This window comes from Gallus gallus, chromosome Z (genome assembly GCF_016699485.2).
Source record: "Gallus gallus isolate bGalGal1 chromosome Z, bGalGal1.mat.broiler.GRCg7b, whole genome shotgun sequence".
Lineage (NCBI taxonomy): Eukaryota > Metazoa > Chordata > Aves > Galliformes > Phasianidae > Gallus > Gallus gallus.
Genome location: NC_052572.1, coordinates 31,674,102 through 31,696,220, shown reverse-complemented (window position 1 = coordinate 31,696,220; position 22,119 = coordinate 31,674,102).

Here is a 22,119-nt window from a genome sequence, read left to right as displayed (position 1 = left end):
ACCATTGGTGATGGGTGGTGAGTGGTTGGACGGGATGATCCTGTGGGTCTTTTCCAACCGTTGTGATTCTATGATTCTGTGATTCTGTGGTTCTAAGTAAAGCCTAGCTACATGCATTGAATGTAAATGTAAGTAAGATACTGGCAGGCTGATCTCAGTAGAAGTGCCACTTGCCGGTAAATTTACTTGCCCTACAAGTCACGTGGGACGAATTGCGCACTATATAAACTTAAAGACGAGGATGTACCCCAGCACTGTCATGAGAAACCAGCCATGACTAAGGACAGTTTTTATTTATTTATTTATTTATTATTTTGCCTCCCTGGCTCCCATCGCGGTGCGTGCCTGCCTGCCTTGGCTGGCTGGCAGGAGTTGCGGCTCCTGCCTGCCTGCCTAGACTGGCTGGCTGGAGTCAGGGCCCCTGCCTGCCTGCCTTGGCTGGCTGGCTGGCTGGCTGGCTGGAGTCGCGGCCCCTGCCTGCCTGCCTTGGCTGGCTGGCTGGAGCTGTGGCCCCTGCCTGCCTGCCTTGGCTGGCTGGCTGGAGACACGGCCCCCGCCTGCCTGCCTTGCCTGCCTTGGCTGGCTGGCTGGAGTTACGGCCCCTGCCTGCCTTCCTGCCTTGGCTGGCTGGCTGGCTGGCTGGCTGGAGTCACGGCCCCTGCCTGCCTGCCTGCCTTGCCTGCCTTGGCTGGATGGCTGGCTGGTTGGCTGGAGTCATGGCCCCTGCCTGCCTTGCCTGCCTTGGCTGGCTGGCTGGAGTCACAGCCCCTGCCTGCCTGCCTGCCTTGGCTGGCTGGCTGGCTGGCTGGAGTCATGGCCCCTGCCTGCCTGCCTAGACTGGCTTGCTGGAGTCATGGCCCCTGCCTGCCTGCCTTGGCTGGCTGGCTGGAGTCACAGCCCCTGCCTGCCTGCCTGCCTTGGCTGGCTGGCTGGCTGGAGTCATGGCCCCTGCCTGCCTGCCTAGACTGGCTTGCTGGAGTCATGGCCCCTGCCTGCCTGCCTTGGCTGGCTGGCTGGAGTCACAGCCCCTGCCTGCCTTGCCTGCCTTGGCTGGCTGGCTGGCTGGCTGGAGTGGTGGCCCCTGCCTGCCTGCCTGCCTGCCGAGACAGGTTGGCTGGAGTCGTGCCCCTGCCTGCCTGCCTTGGCTGGCTGGCTGGGGTCGTGGCCCCTGCCTGCCTGCCTTGGCTGGCTGACTGGAGTCACGGCCCCTGCCTGCCTTGCCTGCCATAGCTGCCTTGGCTGGCTGACTGGAGTCATGGCCCCTGCCTGCCTGCCTTGGCAGGCTGGCTAGCTGGCTGGGGTGGTGGCCCCTGCCAGCCTGCCTGCCTGCCTAGACAGGTTGGCTGGAGTCATGGCCCCTGCCTGCCTGCCTGGCCTTGGCTGGCTGGCTGGCTGGCTGGCTGGAGTCACGGTCCCTGCCTGCCTGCCTTGGCTGGCTGGCTGGAATCGTGGCCCCTGCCTGCCTGCCTTGGCTGGCTGGCTGGGGTCGTGGCCCCTGCCTGCCTGCCTTGCCTGCCTTGGCTGACTGGCTGGCTGTTGTCGTGGCCCCTGCCTGCCTGCCTGCCTTGGCTGGCTGGTTGGAGTTGTGGCCCCTGCCTGCCTGCCTTGGCTGGCTGGCTGGCTGGCTGGCTGGCTGGAGTCACGGTCCCTGCCTGCCTGCCTTGGCTGGCTGGCTGGAATCGTGGCCCCTGCCTGCCTGCCTTGGCTGGCTGGCTGGTGGAGTCGTGGCCCCTGCCTGCCTGCCTTGCCTGCCTTGGCTGACTGGCTGGCTGGTGTCGCGGCCCCTTCCTGCCTGCCTGCCTTGGCTGGCTGGTTGGAGTCGTGGCCCCTGCCTGCCTGCCTTGGCTGGCTGGCTGGCTGGTTGGAGTCACAGCCCCTGCCTGCCTGCCTTGGCTGACAGGCTGGCTGGTGTCGCGGCCCCTGCCTGCCTGCCTGCCTTAGCTGGCTGGCTGGAGACGCAGCCCCTGCCTGCCTGCCTGCCTTGGCTGGCTGGCTGGAGCTGTGGCCCCTGCCTGCCTGCCTTGGCTGGCTGGCTGGAGACACGGCCCCTGCCTGCCTTCCTGCCTTGGCTGGCTGGCTGGCTGGCTGGAGTCACGGCCCCTGCCTGCCTGCCTTGGCTGACTGGCTGGCTGGTGTCGCGGCCCCTGCCTGCCTGCCTGCCTTAGCTGGCTGGCTGGAGACGCAGCCCCTGCCTGCCTGCCTGCCTTGGCTGGCTGGCTGGCTGGAGTCATGGCCCCTGCCTGCCTTGCCTGCCTTGGCTGGCTGGCTGGCTGGAGTCATGGCCCCTGTCTGCCTGCCTGCCTTGGCTGGCTGGCTGGAGTCACAGCCCCTGCCTGCCTGCCTTGGCTGGCTGGCTGGCTGGAGTCATGGCCCCTAGCCTGCCTTGCCTGCCTTGGCTGGCTGGCTGGCTGGAGTCATGGCCCCTGTCTGCCTGCCTGCCTTGGCTGGCTGGCTGGATGTCACAGCCCCTGCCTGCCTGCCTTGGCCTAGGCTGGCTGGCTGGAGTCATGGCCCCTACCTGCCTTGCCTGCCTTGGCTGGCTGGCTGGCTGGAGTCATGGCCCCTGCCTGCCTGCCTTGGCTGGCTGGTTGGCTGGTTGGAGTCACAGCCCCTGCCTGCCTGCCTTGCCTGCCTTGGCTGGCTGGCTGGCTGGCTGGCTGGAGTCATGGCCCCTACCTGCCTGCCTGCCTAGGCTGGCTGGCTGGAGCCATGGCCCCTCCCAGCCTTGGCTTGCCTGCCTGCCTTTATTGGCTGGCTGCCTTGCATCACAGCTGGCGTTCTGTTGTCAGGGTCCCCATTCTTGTAGCCGTTGTCAGGGACTGATGTCACGACATCATAAGGCCATGGTGATGTGTCCCTAAGAATGTCCCTTGTTAACCAAAACGTGGCTGTATTGGGTGATGCGTGGCTTTGGCCTGACAGTTGCCCTGTTTGACACCAGTGGGATTCTGCAGGGCTCCATTTTAAGGCCATTTCTCTTCATTGTTGTTACTGTTGATTACAACAAAGATCTGGAGGTTGTCTTAATAAATTTGTGGATGATGCTAAGCTGGGTGGAGTGTTGACTCCCTCGAGGATAGAAGGGCCTTGCACCAAGGTCTGGATAAAATGAGGTTGGCTCCCGATCTCCTGATGCAGTGTGCTGTCTACATCTCCATTCTTTACTGAATGAGGCTGGGAATGTGACCACTGAGGATAAGGAAAAGGCAGAGGTTCTGAATGCCTTCTTTACGTCTGTCTTTAAAGATCAGACCGCTTATCCTCAGGGTACTCCACTCTCTGACCTGGGAGTCTTGGCTGGGGAGCAGACTAAACCCCCCCTCCCCCTCCCCCGCTTCAGGAGGACACAGTCAGAGACCTACTGCTCCTACTGGACTGCCTCAAGTCCATGGGGCCAGATGAGATTCACCCGAGAGTGCTGAGGGAACCGGCGGAGGTGATAGCTGAGCCCCTTTCCATCATCTGTCAGCGCTCCTTGTTGACTGGAGAGGTCCCAGAAGACTGGAGGCTTGCCAGTGTGACTCCCATCTACAAGAAGGGTTGCAAGGAGGATCCGGGGAACTACAGGCCTGTTAGCCTGACCTCGGTGCCAGGGAAGGTTAGGGAGCAGGTTGTCTTGAGGGAGATCACGCAGCATGTGCGGGACAACCGGGGGATCAGGCCTAGCCAACATGGGTTCGCGAAGGGCAGGTCCTGCTTGACCAACCTGATCTCCTTCTACGATCTAGTGACCCGTCTGGTGGACGAAGGAAAGGCTGTTGATGTAGTCTGCCTAGACTTCGGCAAAGCCTTTGACACTGTCTCCCACGGTCTGCTCCTGCAGAAGCTGGCAGCCCGTGGCTTGGACAGGTACACTCTTGGCTGGGTAGGGAGCTGGCTGGAGCGCCGGGCCCAGAGAGTGGTGGTGAATGGAGTTAAATCCAGCTGGCGACTGGTCACGATTGGTGTTCCCCAGGGGTCGGTGCTGAGGCCTGTCCTCTTCAATATCTTTATTGATGACCTGCGTGAGGGCACTGAGTGCACCCTCACTAAGTTTGCAGATGACACCACGTTGGCTGGAAGTGTCGATCTGCCTGAGGGTAGCGAGGCCCTACAGAGGGATCTGGATAGGCTGGATAGCTGGGCTGAAGCCAATGGGATGAGGTTCAACAAGACCAAATGCCGGGCCCTGCACTTTGGCCGCAATAACCCCAGGCAAGGCTACAGGCCTGGGGCAGAGTGGCTGGAAGACTGAGTAGAGGAAATGGACCTGGGGGTATTGATTGATGCTCGACTGAACATGAGCCAGCAGTGTGCCCAGGTGGCCCAGAAGGCCAATGGCATCCTGGCTTGTATCAGAAATAGTGTGGCCAGCAGGAACAGGGAAGTAATTGTCCCCCTGTACTCAGCAGTGGTGAGGCTGCACCCTGAGTACTGTGTCCAGTTTTGGGCCCCTCACTGTGAGAAGGACATTGAGGCCCTGGAGCGTGTCCAGAGGAGGGCAACCAAGCTGGTGAGGGGTCTGGAGCACAGGCCTTACGAGGAGCGGCTGAAGAAGCTGGGATTGTTCAGTCTAGAGAAGAGGAGGCTCAGGGGAGACCTTAATGCTCTCTTTAACTTCCTGAAGGGAGGTTGCAGCGAGCTGGGGTGCGGCCTCTTCTCTCGTGTGACTAGTGATAGAACTAGAGGGAATGGCTTCAAACTGCACCAGGGGAGGTTCAGGCTGGACGTTAGGAAATACTACTTCTCTAAAAGGGTGGCCAGGCACTGGAATGGGCTGCCCAGAGTGTCACCGACCCTGGAAGTGTTCAAGGAACGTTTGGATGTTGTGCTGAGGGACATGGTTTAGCGAGAACCATTGGTGATGGGTGGTGAGTGGTTGGACGGGATGATCCTGTGGGTCTTTTCCAACCGTTGTGATTCTATGATTCTGTGATTCTGTGGTTCTAAGTAAAGCCTAGCTACATGCATTGAATGTAAATGTAAGTAAGATACTGGCAGGCTGATCTCAGTAGAAGTGCCACTTGCCGGTAAATTTACTTGCCCTACAAGTCACGTGGGACGAATTGCGCACTATATAAACTTAAAGACGAGGATGTACCCCAGCACTGTCATGAGAAACCAGCCATGACTAAGGACAGTTTTTATTTATTTATTTATTTATTATTTTGCCTCCCTGGCTCCCATCGCGGTGCGTGCCTGCCTGCCTTGGCTGGCTGGCAGGAGTTGCGGCTCCTGCCTGCCTGCCTAGACTGGCTGGCTGGAGTCAGGGCCCCTGCCTGCCTGCCTTGGCTGGCTGGCTGGCTGGCTGGCTGGAGTCGCGGCCCCTGCCTGCCTGCCTTGGCTGGCTGGCTGGAGCTGTGGCCCCTGCCTGCCTGCCTTGGCTGGCTGGCTGGAGACACGGCCCCCGCCTGCCTGCCTTGCCTGCCTTGGCTGGCTGGCTGGAGTTACGGCCCCTGCCTGCCTTCCTGCCTTGGCTGGCTGGCTGGCTGGCTGGCTGGAGTCACGGCCCCTGCCTGCCTGCCTGCCTTGCCTGCCTTGGCTGGATGGCTGGCTGGTTGGCTGGAGTCATGGCCCCTGCCTGCCTTGCCTGCCTTGGCTGGCTGGCTGGAGTCACAGCCCCTGCCTGCCTGCCTGCCTTGGCTGGCTGGCTGGCTGGCTGGAGTCATGGCCCCTGCCTGCCTGCCTAGACTGGCTTGCTGGAGTCATGGCCCCTGCCTGCCTGCCTTGGCTGGCTGGCTGGAGTCACAGCCCCTGCCTGCCTGCCTGCCTTGGCTGGCTGGCTGGCTGGAGTCATGGCCCCTGCCTGCCTGCCTAGACTGGCTTGCTGGAGTCATGGCCCCTGCCTGCCTGCCTTGGCTGGCTGGCTGGAGTCACAGCCCCTGCCTGCCTTGCCTGCCTTGGCTGGCTGGCTGGCTGGCTGGAGTGGTGGCCCCTGCCTGCCTGCCTGCCTGCCGAGACAGGTTGGCTGGAGTCGTGCCCCTGCCTGCCTGCCTTGGCTGGCTGGCTGGGGTCGTGGCCCCTGCCTGCCTGCCTTGGCTGGCTGACTGGAGTCACGGCCCCTGCCTGCCTTGCCTGCCATAGCTGCCTTGGCTGGCTGACTGGAGTCATGGCCCCTGCCTGCCTGCCTTGGCAGGCTGGCTAGCTGGCTGGGGTGGTGGCCCCTGCCAGCCTGCCTGCCTGCCTAGACAGGTTGGCTGGAGTACATGGCCCCTGCCTGCCTGCCTTGGCTGGCTGGCTGGCTGGCTGGCTGGCTGGAGTCACGGTCCCTGCCTGCCTGCCTTGGCTGGCTGGCTGGAATCGTGGCCCCTGCCTGCCTGCCTTGGCTGGCTGGCTGGGGTCGTGGCCCCTGCCTGCCTGCCTTGCCTGCCTTGGCTGACTGGCTGGCTGTTGTCGTGGCCCCTGCCTGCCTGCCTGCCTTGGCTGGCTGGTTGGAGTTGTGGCCCCTGCCTGCCTGCCTTGGCTGGCTGGCTGGCTGGCTGGCTGGCTGGAGTCACGGTCCCTGCCTGCCTGCCTTGGCTGGCTGGCTGGAATCGTGGCCCCTGCCTGCCTGCCTTGGCTGGCTGGCTGGTTGGAGTCGTGGCCCCTGCCTGCCTGCCTGCCTTGGCTGACAGGCTGGCTGGTGTCGCGGCCCCTTCCTGCCTGCCTGCCTTGGCTGGCTGGTTGGAGTCGTGGCCCCTGCCTGCCTGCCTTGGCTGGCTGGCTGGCTGGTTGGAGTCACAGCCCCTGCCTGCCTGCCTTGGCTGACAGGCTGGCTGGTGTCGCGGCCCCTGCCTGCCTGCCTGCCTTAGCTGGCTGGCTGGAGACGCAGCCCCTGCCTGCCTGCCTGCCTTGGCTGGCTGGCTGGAGCTGTGGCCCCTGCCTGCCTGCCTTGGCTGGCTGGCTGGAGACACGGCCCCTGCCTGCCTTCCTGCCTTGGCTGGCTGGCTGGCTGGCTGGAGTCACGGCCCCTGCCTGCCTGCCTTGGCTGGACTGGCTGGCTGGTGTCGCGGCCCCTGCCTGCCTGCCTGCCTTAGCTGGCTGGCTGGAGACGCAGCCCCTGCCTGCCTGCCTGCCTTGGCTGGCTGGCTGGCTGGAGTCATGGCCCCTGCCTGCCTTGCCTGCCTTGGCTGGCTGGCTGGCTGGAGTCATGGCCCCTGTCTGCCTGCCTGCCTTGGCTGGCTGGCTGGAGTCACGGCCCCTGCCTGCCTGCCTGCCTTGGCTGGCTGGCTGGCTGGAGTCACGGCCCCTGCCTGCCTTGCCTGCCTTGGCTGGCTGGCTGGCTGGAGTCATGGCCCCTGTCTGCCTGCCTGCCTTGGCTGGCTGGCTGGAGTCACAGCCCCTGCCTGCCTGCCTTGGCTGGCTGGCTGGCTGGAGTCATGGCCCCTACCTGCCTGCCTGCCTTGGCTGGCTGGCTGGCTGGAGTCATGGCCCCTGCCTGCCTGCCTTGGCTGGCTGGTTGGCTGGTTGGAGTCACAGCCCCTGCCTGCCTGCCTTGCCTGCCTTGGCTGGCTGGCTGGCTGGCTGGCTGGAGTCATGGCCCCTACCTGCCTGCCTGCCTAGGCTGGCTGGCTGGAGCCATGGCCCCTCCCAGCCTTGGCTTGCCTGCCTGCCTTTATTGGCTGGCTGCCTTGCATCACAGCTGGCGTTCTGTTGTCAGGGTCCCCATTCTTGTAGCCGTTGTCAGGGACTGATGTCACGACATCATAAGGCCATGGTGATGTGTCCCTAAGAATGTCCCTTGTTAACCAAAACGTGGCTGTATTGGGTGATGCGTGGCTTTGGCCTGACAGTTGCCCTGTTTGACACCAGTGGGATTCTGCAGGGCTCCATTTTAAGGCCATTTCTCTTCATTGTTGTTACTGTTGATTACAACAAAGATCTGGAGGTTGTCTTAATAAATTTGTGGATGATGCTAAGCTGGGTGGAGTGTTGACTCCCTCGAGGATAGAAGGGCCTTGCACCAAGGTCTGGATAAAATGAGGTTGGCTCCCGATCTCCTGATGCAGTGTGCTGTCTACATCTCCATTCTTTACTGAATGAGGCTGGGAATGTGACCACTGAGGATAAGGAAAAGGCAGAGGTTCTGAATGCCTTCTTTACGTCTGTCTTTAAAGATCAGACCGCTTATCCTCAGGGTACTCCACTCTCTGACCTGGGAGTCTTGGCTGGGGAGCAGACTAAACCCCCCCTCCCCCTCCCCCGCTTCAGGAGGACACAGTCAGAGACCTACTGCTCCTACTGGACTGCCTCAAGTCCATGGGGCCAGATGAGATTCACCCGAGAGTGCTGAGGGAACCGGCGGAGGTGATAGCTGAGCCCCTTTCCATCATCTGTCAGCGCTCCTTGTTGACTGGAGAGGTCCCAGAAGACTGGAGGCTTGCCAGTGTGACTCCCATCTACAAGAAGGGTTGCAAGGAGGATCCGGGGAACTACAGGCCTGTTAGCCTGACCTCGGTGCCAGGGAAGGTTAGGGAGCAGGTTGTCTTGAGGGAGATCACGCAGCATGTGCGGGACAACCGGGGGATCAGGCCTAGCCAACATGGGTTCGCGAAGGGCAGGTCCTGCTTGACCAACCTGATCTCCTTCTACGATCTAGTGACCCGTCTGGTGGACGAAGGAAAGGCTGTTGATGTAGTCTGCCTAGACTTCGGCAAAGCCTTTGACACTGTCTCCCACGGTCTGCTCCTGCAGAAGCTGGCAGCCCGTGGCTTGGACAGGTACACTCTTGGCTGGGTAGGGAGCTGGCTGGAGCGCCGGGCCCAGAGAGTGGTGGTGAATGGAGTTAAATCCAGCTGGCGACTGGTCACGATTGGTGTTCCCCAGGGGTCGGTGCTGAGGCCTGTCCTCTTCAATATCTTTATTGATGACCTGCGTGAGGGCACTGAGTGCACCCTCACTAAGTTTGCAGATGACACCACGTTGGCTGGAAGTGTCGATCTGCCTGAGGGTAGCGAGGCCCTACAGAGGGATCTGGATAGGCTGGATAGCTGGGCTGAAGCCAATGGGATGAGGTTCAACAAGACCAAATGCCGGGCCCTGCACTTTGGCCGCAATAACCCCAGGCAAGGCTACAGGCCTGGGGCAGAGTGGCTGGAAGACTGAGTAGAGGAAATGGACCTGGGGGTATTGATTGATGCTCGACTGAACATGAGCCAGCAGTGTGCCCAGGTGGCCCAGAAGGCCAATGGCATCCTGGCTTGTATCAGAAATAGTGTGGCCAGCAGGAACAGGGAAGTAATTGTCCCCCTGTACTCAGCAGTGGTGAGGCTGCACCCTGAGTACTGTGTCCAGTTTTGGGCCCCTCACTGTGAGAAGGACATTGAGGCCCTGGAGCGTGTCCAGAGGAGGGCAACCAAGCTGGTGAGGGGTCTGGAGCACAGGCCTTACGAGGAGCGGCTGAAGAAGCTGGGATTGTTCAGTCTAGAGAAGAGGAGGCTCAGGGGAGACCTTAATGCTCTCTTTAACTTCCTGAAGGGAGGTTGCAGCGAGCTGGGGTGCGGCCTCTTCTCTCGTGTGACTAGTGATAGAACTAGAGGGAATGGCTTCAAACTGCACCAGGGGAGGTTCAGGCTGGACGTTAGGAAATACTACTTCTCTAAAAGGGTGGCCAGGCACTGGAATGGGCTGCCCAGAGTGTCACCGACCCTGGAAGTGTTCAAGGAACGTTTGGATGTTGTGCTGAGGGACATGGTTTAGCGAGAACCATTGGTGATGGGTGGTGAGTGGTTGGACGGGATGATCCTGTGGGTCTTTTCCAACCGTTGTGATTCTATGATTCTGTGATTCTGTGGTTCTAAGTAAAGCCTAGCTACATGCATTGAATGTAAATGTAAGTAAGATACTGGCAGGCTGATCTCAGTAGAAGTGCCACTTGCCGGTAAATTTACTTGCCCTACAAGTCACGTGGGACGAATTGCGCACTATATAAACTTAAAGACGAGGATGTACCCCAGCACTGTCATGAGAAACCAGCCATGACTAAGGACAGTTTTTATTTATTTATTTATTTATTATTTTGCCTCCCTGGCTCCCATCGCGGTGCGTGCCTGCCTGCCTTGGCTGGCTGGCAGGAGTTGCGGCTCCTGCCTGCCTGCCTAGACTGGCTGGCTGGAGTCAGGGCCCCTGCCTGCCTGCCTTGGCTGGCTGGCTGGCTGGCTGGCTGGAGTCGCGGCCCCTGCCTGCCTGCCTTGGCTGGCTGGCTGGAGCTGTGGCCCCTGCCTGCCTGCCTTGGCTGGCTGGCTGGAGACACGGCCCCCGCCTGCCTGCCTTGCCTGCCTTGGCTGGCTGGCTGGAGTTACGGCCCCTGCCTGCCTTCCTGCCTTGGCTGGCTGGCTGGCTGGCTGGCTGGAGTCACGGCCCCTGCCCTGCCTGCCTGCCTGCCTTGCCTGCCTTGGCTGGATGGCTGGCTGGTTGGCTGGAGTCATGGCCCCTGCCTGCCTTGCCTGCCTTGGCTGGCTGGCTGGAGTCACAGCCCCTGCCTGCCTGCCTGCCTTGGCTGGCTGGCTGGCTGGCTGGAGTCATGGCCCCTGCCTGCCTGCCTAGACTGGCTTGCTGGAGTCATGGCCCCTGCCTGCCTGCCTTGGCTGGCTGGCTGGAGTCACAGCCCCTGCCTGCCTGCCTGCCTTGGCTGGCTGGCTGGCTGGAGTCATGGCCCCTGCCTGCCTGCCTAGACTGGCTTGCTGGAGTCATGGCCCCTGCCTGCCTGCCTTGGCTGGCTGGCTGGCTGGAGTCATGGCCCCTGCCTGTCTCCCTAGACTGGCTTGCTGGAGTCATGGCCCCTGCCTGCCTGCCTTGGCTGGCTGGCTGGAGTCACAGCCCCTGCCTGCCTGCCTGCCTTGGCTGGCTGGCTGGCTGGAGTCATGGCCCCTGCCTGCCTGCCTAGACTGGCTTGCTGGAGTCATGGCCCCTGCCTGCCTGCCTTGGCTGGCTGGCTGGAGTCACGGCCCCTGCCTGCCTTGCCTGCCATAGCTGCCTTGGCTGGCTGACTGGAGTCATGGCCCCTGCCTGCCTGCCTTGGCAGGCTGGCTAGCTGGCTGGGGTGGTGGCCCCTGCCAGCCTGCCTGCCTGCCTAGACAGGTTGGCTGGAGTCATGGCCCCTGCCTGCCTGCCTTGGCTGGCTGTCTGGCTGGCTGGCTGGCTGGAGTCACGGTCCCTCCCTGCCTGCCTTGGCTGGCTGGCTGGAATCGTGGCCCCTGCCTGCCTGCCTTGGCTGGCTGGCTGGGGTCGTGGCCCCTGCCTGCCTGCCTGCCTTGGCTGGCTGGTTGGAGTTGTGGCCCCTGCCTGCCTGCCTTGGCTGGCTGGCTGGCTGGCTGGCTGGCTGGAGTCACGGTCCCTGCCTGCCTGCCTTGGCTGGCTGGCTGGGGTCGTGGCCCCTGCCTGCCTGCCTTGCCTGCCTTGGCTGACTGGCTGCTGGTGTCGCGGCCCCTTCCTGCCTGCCTGCCTTGGCTGGCTGGTTGGAGTCGTGGCCCCTGCCTGCCTGCCTTGGCTGGCTGGCTGGCTGGTTGGAGTCACAGCCCCTGCCTGCCTGCCGTGGCTGACAGGCTGGCTGGTGTCGCGGCCCCTGCCTGCCTGCCTGCCTTAGCTGGCTGGCTGGAAACGCAGCCCCTGCCTGCCTGCCTGCCTTGGCTGGCTGGCTGGAGCTGTGGCCCCTGCCTGCCTGCCTTGGCTGGCTGGCTGGAGACACGGCCCCCGCCTGCCTGCCTTGCCTGCCTTGGCTGGCTGGCTGGAGTTACGGCCCCTGCCTGCCTTCCTGCCTTGGCTGGCTGGCTGGCTGGCTGGCTGGAGTCACGGCCCCTGCCTGCCTGCCTTGGCTGACTGGCTGGCTGGTGTCGCGGCCCCTGCCTGCCTGCCTGCCTTAGCTGGCTGGCTGGAGACGCAGCCCCTGCCTGCCTGCCTGCCTTGGCTGGCTGGCTGTCTGGAGTCATGGCCCCTGCCTGCCTTGCCTGCCTTGGCTGGCTGGCTGGCTGGAGTCATGGCCCCTGTCTGCCTGCCTGCCTTGGCTGGCTGGCTGGAGTCACAGCCCCTGCCTGCCTGCCTTGGCTGGCTGGCTGGCTGGAGTCATGGCCCCTGCCTGCCTTGCCTGCCTTGGCTGGCTGGCTGGCTGGAGTCATGGCCCCTGTCTGCCTGCCTGCCTTGGCTGGCTGGCTGGAGTCACAGCCCCTGCCTGCCTGCCTTGGCTGGCTGGCTGGCTGGAGTCATGGCCCCTACCTGCCTGCCTGCCTTGGCTGGCTGGTTGGCTGGTTGGAGTCACAGCCCCTGCCTGCCTGCCTTGCCTGCCTTGGCTGGCTGGCTGGCTGGAGTCATGGCCCCTACCTGCCTGCCTGCCTTGGCTGGCTGGCTGGCTGGAGTCATGGCCCCTGCCTGCCTGCCTTGGCTGGCTGGTTGGAGTCACAGCCCCTGCCTGCCTGCCTTGCCTGCCTTGGCTGGCTGGCTGGCTGGCTGGCTGGAGTCATGGCCCCTACCTGCCTGCCTGCCTAGGCTGGCTGGCTGGAGCCATGGCCCCTCCCAGCCTTGGCTTGCCTGCCTGCCTTTATTGGCTGGCTGCCTTGCATCACAGCTGGCGTTCTGTTGTCAGGGTCCCCATTCTTGTAGCCGTTGTCAGGGACTGATGTCACGACATCATAAGGCCATGGTGATGTGTCCCTAAGAATGTCCCTTGTTAACCAAAACGTGGCTGTATTGGGTGATGCGTGGCTTTGGCCTGACAGTTGCCCTGTTTGACACCAGTGGGATTCTGCAGGGCTCCATTTTAAGGCCATTTCTCTTCATTGTTGTTACTGTTGATTACAACAAAGATCTGGAGGTTGTCTTAATAAATTTGTGGATGATGCTAAGCTGGGTGGAGTGTTGACTCCCTCGAGGATAGAAGGGCCTTGCACCAAGGTCTGGATAAAATGAGGTTGGCTCCCGATCTCCTGATGCAGTGTGCTGTCTACATCTCCATTCTTTACTGAATGAGGCTGGGAATGTGACCACTGAGGATAAGGAAAAGGCAGAGGTTCTGAATGCCTTCTTTACGTCTGTCTTTAAAGATCAGACCGCTTATCCTCAGGGTACTCCACTCTCTGACCTGGGAGTCTTGGCTGGGGAGCAGACTAAACCCCCCCTCCCCCTCCCCCGCTTCAGGAGGACACAGTCAGAGACCTACTGCTCCTACTGGACTGCCTCAAGTCCATGGGGCCAGATGAGATTCACCCGAGAGTGCTGAGGGAACCGGCGGAGGTGATAGCTGAGCCCCTTTCCATCATCTGTCAGCGCTCCTTGTTGACTGGAGAGGTCCCAGAAGACTGGAGGCTTGCCAGTGTGACTCCCATCTACAAGAAGGGTTGCAAGGAGGATCCGGGGAACTACAGGCCTGTTAGCCTGACCTCGGTGCCAGGGAAGGTTAGGGAGCAGGTTGTCTTGAGGGAGATCACGCAGCATGTGCGGGACAACCGGGGGATCAGGCCTAGCCAACATGGGTTCGCGAAGGGCAGGTCCTGCTTGACCAACCTGATCTCCTTCTACGATCTAGTGACCCGTCTGGTGGACGAAGGAAAGGCTGTTGATGTAGTCTGCCTAGACTTCGGCAAAGCCTTTGACACTGTCTCCCACGGTCTGCTCCTGCAGAAGCTGGCAGCCCGTGGCTTGGACAGGTACACTCTTGGCTGGGTAGGGAGCTGGCTGGAGCGCCGGGCCCAGAGAGTGGTGGTGAATGGAGTTAAATCCAGCTGGCGACTGGTCACGATTGGTGTTCCCCAGGGGTCGGTGCTGAGGCCTGTCCTCTTCAATATCTTTATTGATGACCTGCGTGAGGGCACTGAGTGCACCCTCACTAAGTTTGCAGATGACACCACGTTGGCTGGAAGTGTCGATCTGCCTGAGGGTAGCGAGGCCCTACAGAGGGATCTGGATAGGCTGGATAGCTGGGCTGAAGCCAATGGGATGAGGTTCAACAAGACCAAATGCCGGGCCCTGCACTTTGGCCGCAATAACCCCAGGCAAGGCTACAGGCCTGGGGCAGAGTGGCTGGAAGACTGAGTAGAGGAAATGGACCTGGGGGTATTGATTGATGCTCGACTGAACATGAGCCAGCAGTGTGCCCAGGTGGCCCAGAAGGCCAATGGCATCCTGGCTTGTATCAGAAATAGTGTGGCCAGCAGGAACAGGGAAGTAATTGTCCCCCTGTACTCAGCAGTGGTGAGGCTGCACCCTGAGTACTGTGTCCAGTTTTGGGCCCCTCACTGTGAGAAGGACATTGAGGCCCTGGAGCGTGTCCAGAGGAGGGCAACCAAGCTGGTGAGGGGTCTGGAGCACAGGCCTTACGAGGAGTGGCTGAAGAAGCTGGGATTGTTCAGTCTAGAGAAGAGGAGGCTCAGGGGAGACCTTAATGCTCTCTTTAACTTCCTGAAGGGAGGTTGCAGCGAGCTGGGGTGCGGCCTCTTCTCTCGTGTGACTAGTGATAGAACTAGAGGGAATGGCTTCAAACTGCACCAGGGGAGGTTCAGGCTGGACGTTAGGAAATACTACTTCTCTAAAAGGGTGGCCAGGCACTGGAATGGGCTGCCCAGAGTGTCACCGACCCTGGAAGTGTTCAAGGAACGTTTGGATGTTGTGCTGAGGGACATGGTTTAGCGAGAACCATTGGTGATGGGTGGTGAGTGGTTGGACGGGATGATCCTGTGGGTCTTTTCCAACCGTTGTGATTCTATGATTCTGTGATTCTGTGGTTCTAAGTAAAGCCTAGCTACATGCATTGAATGTAAATGTAAGTAAGATACTGGCAGGCTGATCTCAGTAGAAGTGCCACTTGCCGGTAAATTTACTTGCCCTACAAGTCACGTGGGACGAATTGCGCACTATATAAACTTAAAGACGAGGATGTACCCCAGCACTGTCATGAGAAACCAGCCATGACTAAGGACAGTTTTTATTTATTTATTTATTTATTATTTTGCCTCCCTGGCTCCCATCGCGGTGCGTGCCTGCCTGCCTTGGCTGGCTGGCAGGAGTTGCGGCTCCTGCCTGCCTGCCTAGACTGGCAGGCTGGAGTCAGGGCCCCTGCCTGCCTGCCTTGGCTGGCTGGCTGGCTGGCTGGCTGGAGCTGTGGCCCCTGCCTGCCTGCCTTGGCTGGCTGGCTGGAGACACGGCCCCCGCCTGCCTGCCATGCCTGCCTTGGCTGGCTGGCTGGAGTTACGGCCCCTGCCTGCCTTCCTGCCTTGGCTGGCTGGCTGGCTGGCTGGCTGGAGTCACGGCCCCTGCCTGCCTGCCTGCCTTGCCTGCCTTGGCTGGATGGCTGGCTGGTTGGCTGGAGTCATGGCCCCTGCCTGCCTTGCCTGCCTTGGCTGGCTGGCTGGAATCACAGCCCCTGCCTGCCTGCCTGCCTTGGCTGGCTGGCTGGCTGGCTGGAGTCATGGCCCCTGCCTGCCTGCCTAGACTGGCTTGCTGGAGTCATGGCCCCTGCCTGCCTGCCTTGGCTGGCTGGCTGGAGTCACAGCCCCTGCCTGCCTGCCTGCCTTGGCTGGCTGGCTGGCTGGAGTCATGGCCCCTGCCTGCCTGCCTAGACTGGCTTGCTGGAGTCATGGCCCCTGCCTGCCTGCCTTGGCTGGCTGGCTGGAGTCACAGCCCCTGCCTGCCTGCCTTGGCTGGCTGGCTGGCTGGAGTCATGGCCCCTGTCTGCCTGCCTGCCTTGGCTGGCTGGCTGGAGTCACAGCCCCTGCCTGCCTGCCTTGGCTGGCTGGCTGGCTGGAGTCATGGCCCCTGCCTGCCTGCCTTGGCTGGCTGGTTGGCTGGTTGGATTCACAGCCCCTGCCTGCCTGCCTTGCCTGCCTTGGCTGGCTGGCTGGCTGGCTGGCTGGAGTCATGGCCCCTACCTGCCTGCCTGCCTAGGCTGGCTGGCTGGAGCCATGGCCCCTCCCAGCCTTGGCTTGCCTGCCTGCCTTTATTGGCTGGCTGCCTTGCATCACAGCTGGCGTTCTGTTGTCAGGGTCCCCATTCTTGTAGCCGTTGTCAGGGACTGATGTCACGACATCATAAGGCCATGGTGATGTGTCCCTAAGAATGTCCCTTGTTAACCAAAACGTGGCTGTATTGGGTGATGCGTGGCTTTGGCCTGACAGTTGCCCTGTTTGACACCAGTGGGATTCTGCAGGGCTCCATTTTAAGGCCATTTCTCTTCATTGTTGTTACTGTTGATTACAACAAAGATCTGGAGGTTGTCTTAATAAATTTGTGGATGATGCTAAGCTGGGTGGAGTGTTGACTCCCTCGAGGATAGAAGGGCCTTGCACCAAGGTCTGGATAAAATGAGGTTGGCTCCCGATCTCCTGATGCAGTGTGCTGTCTACATCTCCATTCTTTACTGAATGAGGCTGGGAATGTGACCACTGAGGATAAGGAAAAGGCAGAGGTTCTGAATGCCTTCTTTACGTCTGTCTTTAAAGATCAGACCGCTTATCCTCAGGGTACTCCACTCTCTGACCTGGGAGTCTTGGCTGGGGAGCAGACTAAACCCCCCCTCCCCCTCCCCCGCTTCAGGAGGACACAGTCAGAGACCTACTGCTCCTACTGGACTGCCTCAAGTCCATGGGGCCAGATGAGATTCACCCGAGAGTGCTGAGGGAACCGGCGGAGGTGATAGCTGAGCCCCTTTCCATCATCTGTCAGCGCTCCTTGTTGACTGGAGAGGTCCCAGAAGACTGGAGGCTTGCCAGTGTGACTCCCATCTACAAGAAGGGTTGCAAGGAGGATCCGGGGAACTACAGGCCTGTTAGCCTGACCTCGGTGCCAGGGAAGGTTAGGGAGCAGGTTGTCTTGAGGGAGATCACGCAGCATGTGCGGGACAACCGGGGGATCAGGCCTAGCCAACATGGGTTCGCGAAGGGCAGGTCCTGCTTGACCAACCTGATCTCCTTCTACGATCTAGTGACCCGTCTGGTGGACGAAGGAAAGGCTGTTGATGTAGTCTGCCTAGACTTCGGCAAAGCCTTTGACACTGTCTCCCACGGTCTGCTCCTGCAGAAGCTGGCAGCCCGTGGCTTGGACAGGTACACTCTTGGCTGGGTAGGGAGCTGGCTGGAGCGCCGGGCCCAGAGAGTGGTGGTGAATGGAGTTAAATCCAGCTGGCGACTGGTCACGATTGGTGTTCCCCAGGGGTCGGTGCTGAGGCCTGTCCTCTTCAATATCTTTATTGATGACCTGCGTGAGGGCACTGAGTGCACCCTCACTAAGTTTGCAGATGACACCACGTTGGCTGGAAGTGTCGATCTGCCTGAGGGTAGCGAGGCCCTACAGAGGGATCTGGATAGGCTGGATAGCTGGGCTGAAGCCAATGGGATGAGGTTCAACAAGACCAAATGCCGGGCCCTGCACTTTGGCCGCAATAACCCCAGGCAAGGCTACAGGCCTGGGGCAGAGTGGCTGGAAGACTGAGTAGAGGAAATGGACCTGGGGGTATTGATTGATGCTCGACTGAACATGAGCCAGCAGTGTGCCCAGGTGGCCCAGAAGGCCAATGGCATCCTGGCTTGTATCAGAAATAGTGTGGCCAGCAGGAACAGGGAAGTAATTGTCCCCCTGTACTCAGCAGTGGTGAGGCTGCACCCTGAGTACTGTGTCCAGTTTTGGGCCCCTCACTGTGAGAAGGACATTGAGGCCCTGGAGCGTGTCCAGAGGAGGGCAACCAAGCTGGTGAGGGGTCTGGAGCACAGGCCTTACGAGGAGCGGCTGAAGAAGCTGGGATTGTTCAGTCTAGAGAAGAGGAGGCTCAGGGGAGACCTTAATGCTCTCTTTAACTTCCTGAAGGGAGGTTGCAGCGAGCTGGGGTGCGGCCTCTTCTCTCGTGTGACTAGTGATAGAACTAGAGGGAATGGCTTCAAACTGCACCAGGGGAGGTTCAGGCTGGACGTTAGGAAATACTACTTCTCTAAAAGGGTGGCCAGGCACTGGAATGGGCTGCCCAGAGTGTCACCGACCCTGGAAGTGTTCAAGGAACGTTTGGATGTTGTGCTGAGGGACATGGTTTAGCGAGAACCATTGGTGATGGGTGGTGAGTGGTTGGACGGGATGATCCTGTGGGTCTTTTCCAACCGTTGTGATTCTATGATTCTGTGATTCTGTGGTTCTAAGTAAAGCCTAGCTACATGCATTGAATGTAAATGTAAGTAAGATACTGGCAGGCTGATCTCAGTAGAAGTGCCACTTGCCGGTAAATTTACTTGCCCTACAAGTCACGTGGGACGAATTGCGCACTATATAAACTTAAAGACGAGGATGTATCCCAGCACTGTCATGAGAAACCAGCCATGACTAAGGACAGTTTTTATTTATTTATTTATTTATTATTTTGCCTCCCTGGCTCCCATCGCGGTGCGTGCCTGCCTGCCTTGGCTGGCTGGCAGGAGTTGCGGCTCCTGCCTGCCTGCCTAGACTGGCTGGCTGGAGTCAGGGCCCCTGCCTGCCTGCCTTGGCTGGCTGGCTGGCTGGCTGGCTGGAGTCGCGGCCCCTGCCTGCCTGCCTTGGCTGCCTGGCTGGAGCTGTGGCCCCTGCCTGCCTGCCTTGGCTGGCTGGCTGGAGACACGGCCCCCGCCTGCCTGCCTTGCCTGCCTTGGCTGGCTGGCTGGAGTTACGGCCCCTGCCTGCCTTCCTGCCTTGGCTGGCTGGCTGGCTGGCTGGCTGGAGTCACGGCCCCTGCCTGCCTGCCTGCCTTGCCTGCCTTGGCTGGATGGCTGGCTGGTTGGCTGGAGTCATGGCCCCTGCCTGCCTTGCCTGCCTTGGCTGGCTGGCTGGAGTCACAGCCCCTGCCTGCCTGCCTGCCTTGGCTGGCTGGCTGGCTGGCTGGAGTCATGGCCCCTGCCTGCCTGCCTAGACTGGCTTGCTGGAGTCATGGCCCCTGCCTGCCTGCCTTGGCTGGCTGGCTGGAGTCACAGCCCCTGCCTGCCTGCCTTGGCTGGCTGGCTGGCTGGCTGTAGTGGTGGCCCCTGCCTGCCTGCCTGCCTGCCGAGACAGGTTGGCTGGAGTCGTGCCCCTGCCTGCCTGCCTTGGCTGGCTGGCTGGGGTCGTGGCCCCTGCCTGCCTGCCTTGGCTGGCTGACTGGAGTCACGGCCCCTGCCTGCCTTGCCTGCCATAGCTGCCTTGGCTGGCTGACTGGAGTCATGGCCCCTGCCTGCCTGCCTTGGCAGGCTGGCTAGCTGGCTGGGGTGGTGGCCCCTGCCAGCCTGCCTGCCTGCCTAGACAGGTTGGCTGGAGTCATGGCCCCTGCCTGCCTGCCTTGGCTGGCTGGCTGGCTGGCTGGCTGGCTGGCTGGAGTCACGGTCCCTGCCTGCCTGCCTTGGCTGGCTGGCTGGAATCGTGGCCCCTGCCTGCCTGCCTTGGCTGGCTGGCTGGGGTCGTGGCCCCTGCCTGCCTGCCTTGCCTGCCTTGGCTGACTGGCTGGCTGTTGTCGTGGCCCCTGCCTGCCTGCCTGCCTTGGCTGGCTGGTTGGAGTTGTGGCCCCTGCCTGCCTGCCTTGCCTGCCTTGGATGACTGGCTGGCTGGTGTCGCGGCCCCTTCCTGCCTGCCTGCCTTGGCTGGCTGGTTGGAGTCGTGGCCCCTGCCTGCCTGCCTTGCCTGCCTTGGCTGACTGGCTGGCTGGTGTCGCGGCCCCTGCCAGCCTGCCTGCCTTGGCTGGCTGGCAGGAGTTGCGGCTCCTGCCTGCCTGCCTAGACTGGCTGGCTGGAGCCAGGGTCCCTGCCTGCCTGCCTTGGCTGGCTGGTTGGAGCTGTGGCCCCTGCCTGCCTGCCTTGGCTGGCTGGCTGGAGACACGGTCCCCGCCTGCCTGCCTTGCCTGCCTTGGCTGGCTGGCTGGAGTTACGGCCCCTGCCTGCCTTCCTGCCTTGGCTGGCTGGCTGGCTGGCTGGAGTCATGGCCCCTACCTGCCTGCCTGCCTAGGCTGGCTGGCTGGAGCCATGGCCCCTCCCAGCCTTGGCTTGCCTGCCTGCCTTTATTGGCTGGCTGCCTTGCATCACAGCTGGCGTTCTGTTGTCAGGGTCCCCATTCTTGTAGCCGTTGTCAGGGACTGATGTCACGACATCATAAGGCCATGGTGATGTGTCCCTAAGAATGTCCCTTGTTAACCAAAACGTGGCTGTATTGGGTGATGCGTGGCTTTGGCCTGACAGTTGCCCTGTTTGACACCAGTGGGATTCTGCAGGGCTCCATTTTAAGGCCATTTCTCTTCATTGTTGTTACTGTTGATTACAACAAAGATCTGGAGGTTGTCTTAATAAATTTGTGGATGATGCTAAGCTGGGTGGAGTGTTGACTCCCTCGAGGATAGAAGGGCCTTGCACCAAGGTCTGGATAAAATGAGGTTGGCTCCCGATCTCCTGATGCAGTGTGCTGTCTACATCTCCATTCTTTACTGAATGAGGCTGGGAATGTGACCACTGAGGATAAGGAAAAGGCAGAGGTTCTGAATGCCTTCTTTACGTCTGTCTTTAAAGATCAGACCGCTTATCCTCAGGGTACTCCACTCTCTGACCTGGGAGTCTTGGCTGGGGAGCAGACTAAACCCCCCCTCCCCCTCCCCCGCTTCAGGAGGACACAGTCAGAGACCTACTGCTCCTACTGGACTGCCTCAAGTCCATGGGGCCAGATGAGATTCACCCGAGAGTGCTGAGGGAACCGGCGGAGGTGATAGCTGAGCCCCTTTCCATCATCTGTCAGCGCTCCTTGTTGACTGGAGAGGTCCCAGAAGACTGGAGGCTTGCCAGTGTGACTCCCATCTACAAGAAGGGTTGCAAGGAGGATCCGGGGAACTACAGGCCTGTTAGCCTGACCTCGGTGCCAGGGAAGGTTAGGGAGCAGGTTGTCTTGAGGGAGATCACGCAGCATGTGCGGGACAACCGGGGGATCAGGCCTAGCCAACATGGGTTCGCGAAGGGCAGGTCCTGCTTGACCAACCTGATCTCCTTCTACGATCTAGTGACCCGTCTGGTGGACGAAGGAAAGGCTGTTGATGTAGTCTGCCTAGACTTCGGCAAAGCCTTTGACACTGTCTCCCACGGTCTGCTCCTGCAGAAGCTGGCAGCCCGTGGCTTGGACAGGTACACTCTTGGCTGGGTAGGGAGCTGGCTGGAGCGCCGGGCCCAGAGAGTGGTGGTGAATGGAGTTAAATCCAGCTGGCGACTGGTCACGATTGGTGTTCCCCAGGGGTCGGTGCTGAGGCCTGTCCTCTTCAATATCTTTATTGATGACCTGCGTGAGGGCACTGAGTGCACCCTCACTAAGTTTGCAGATGACACCACGTTGGCTGGAAGTGTCGATCTGCCTGAGGGTAGCGAGGCCCTACAGAGGGATCTGGATAGGCTGGATAGCTGGGCTGAAGCCAATGGGATGAGGTTCAACAAGACCAAATGCCGGGCCCTGCACTTTGGCCGCAATAACCCCAGGCAAGGCTACAGGCCTGGGGCAGAGTGGCTGGAAGACTGAGTAGAGGAAATGGACCTGGGGGTATTGATTGATGCTCGACTGAACATGAGCCAGCAGTGTGCCCAGGTGGCCCAGAAGGCCAATGGCATCCTGGCTTGTATCAGAAATAGTGTGGCCAGCAGGAACAGGGAAGTAATTGTCCCCCTGTACTCAGCAGTTGTGAGGCTGCACCCTGAGTACTGTGTCCAGTTTTGGGCCCCTCACTGTGAGAAGGACATTGAGGCCCTGGAGCGTGTCCAGAGGAGGGCAACCAAGCTGGTGAGGGGTCTGGAGCACAGGCCTTACGAGGAGCGGCTGAAGAAGCTGGGATTGTTCAGTCTAGAGAAGAGGAGGCTCAGGGGAGACCTTAATGCTCTCTTTAACTTCCTGAAGGGAGGTTGCAGCGAGCTGGGGTGCGGCCTCTTCTCTCGTGTGACTAGTGATAGAACTAGAGGGAATGGCTTCAAACTGCACCAGGGGAGGTTCAGGCTGGACGTTAGGAAATACTACTTCTCTAAAAGGGTGGCCAGGCACTGGAATGGGCTGCCCAGAGTGTCACCGACCCTGGAAGTGTTCAAGGAACGTTTGGATGTTGTGCTGAGGGACATGGTTTAGCGAGAACCATTGGTGATGGGTGGTGAGTGGTTGGACGGGATGATCCTGTGGGTCTTTTCCAACCGTTGTGATTCTATGATTCTGTGATTCTGTGGTTCTAAGTAAAGCCTAGCTACA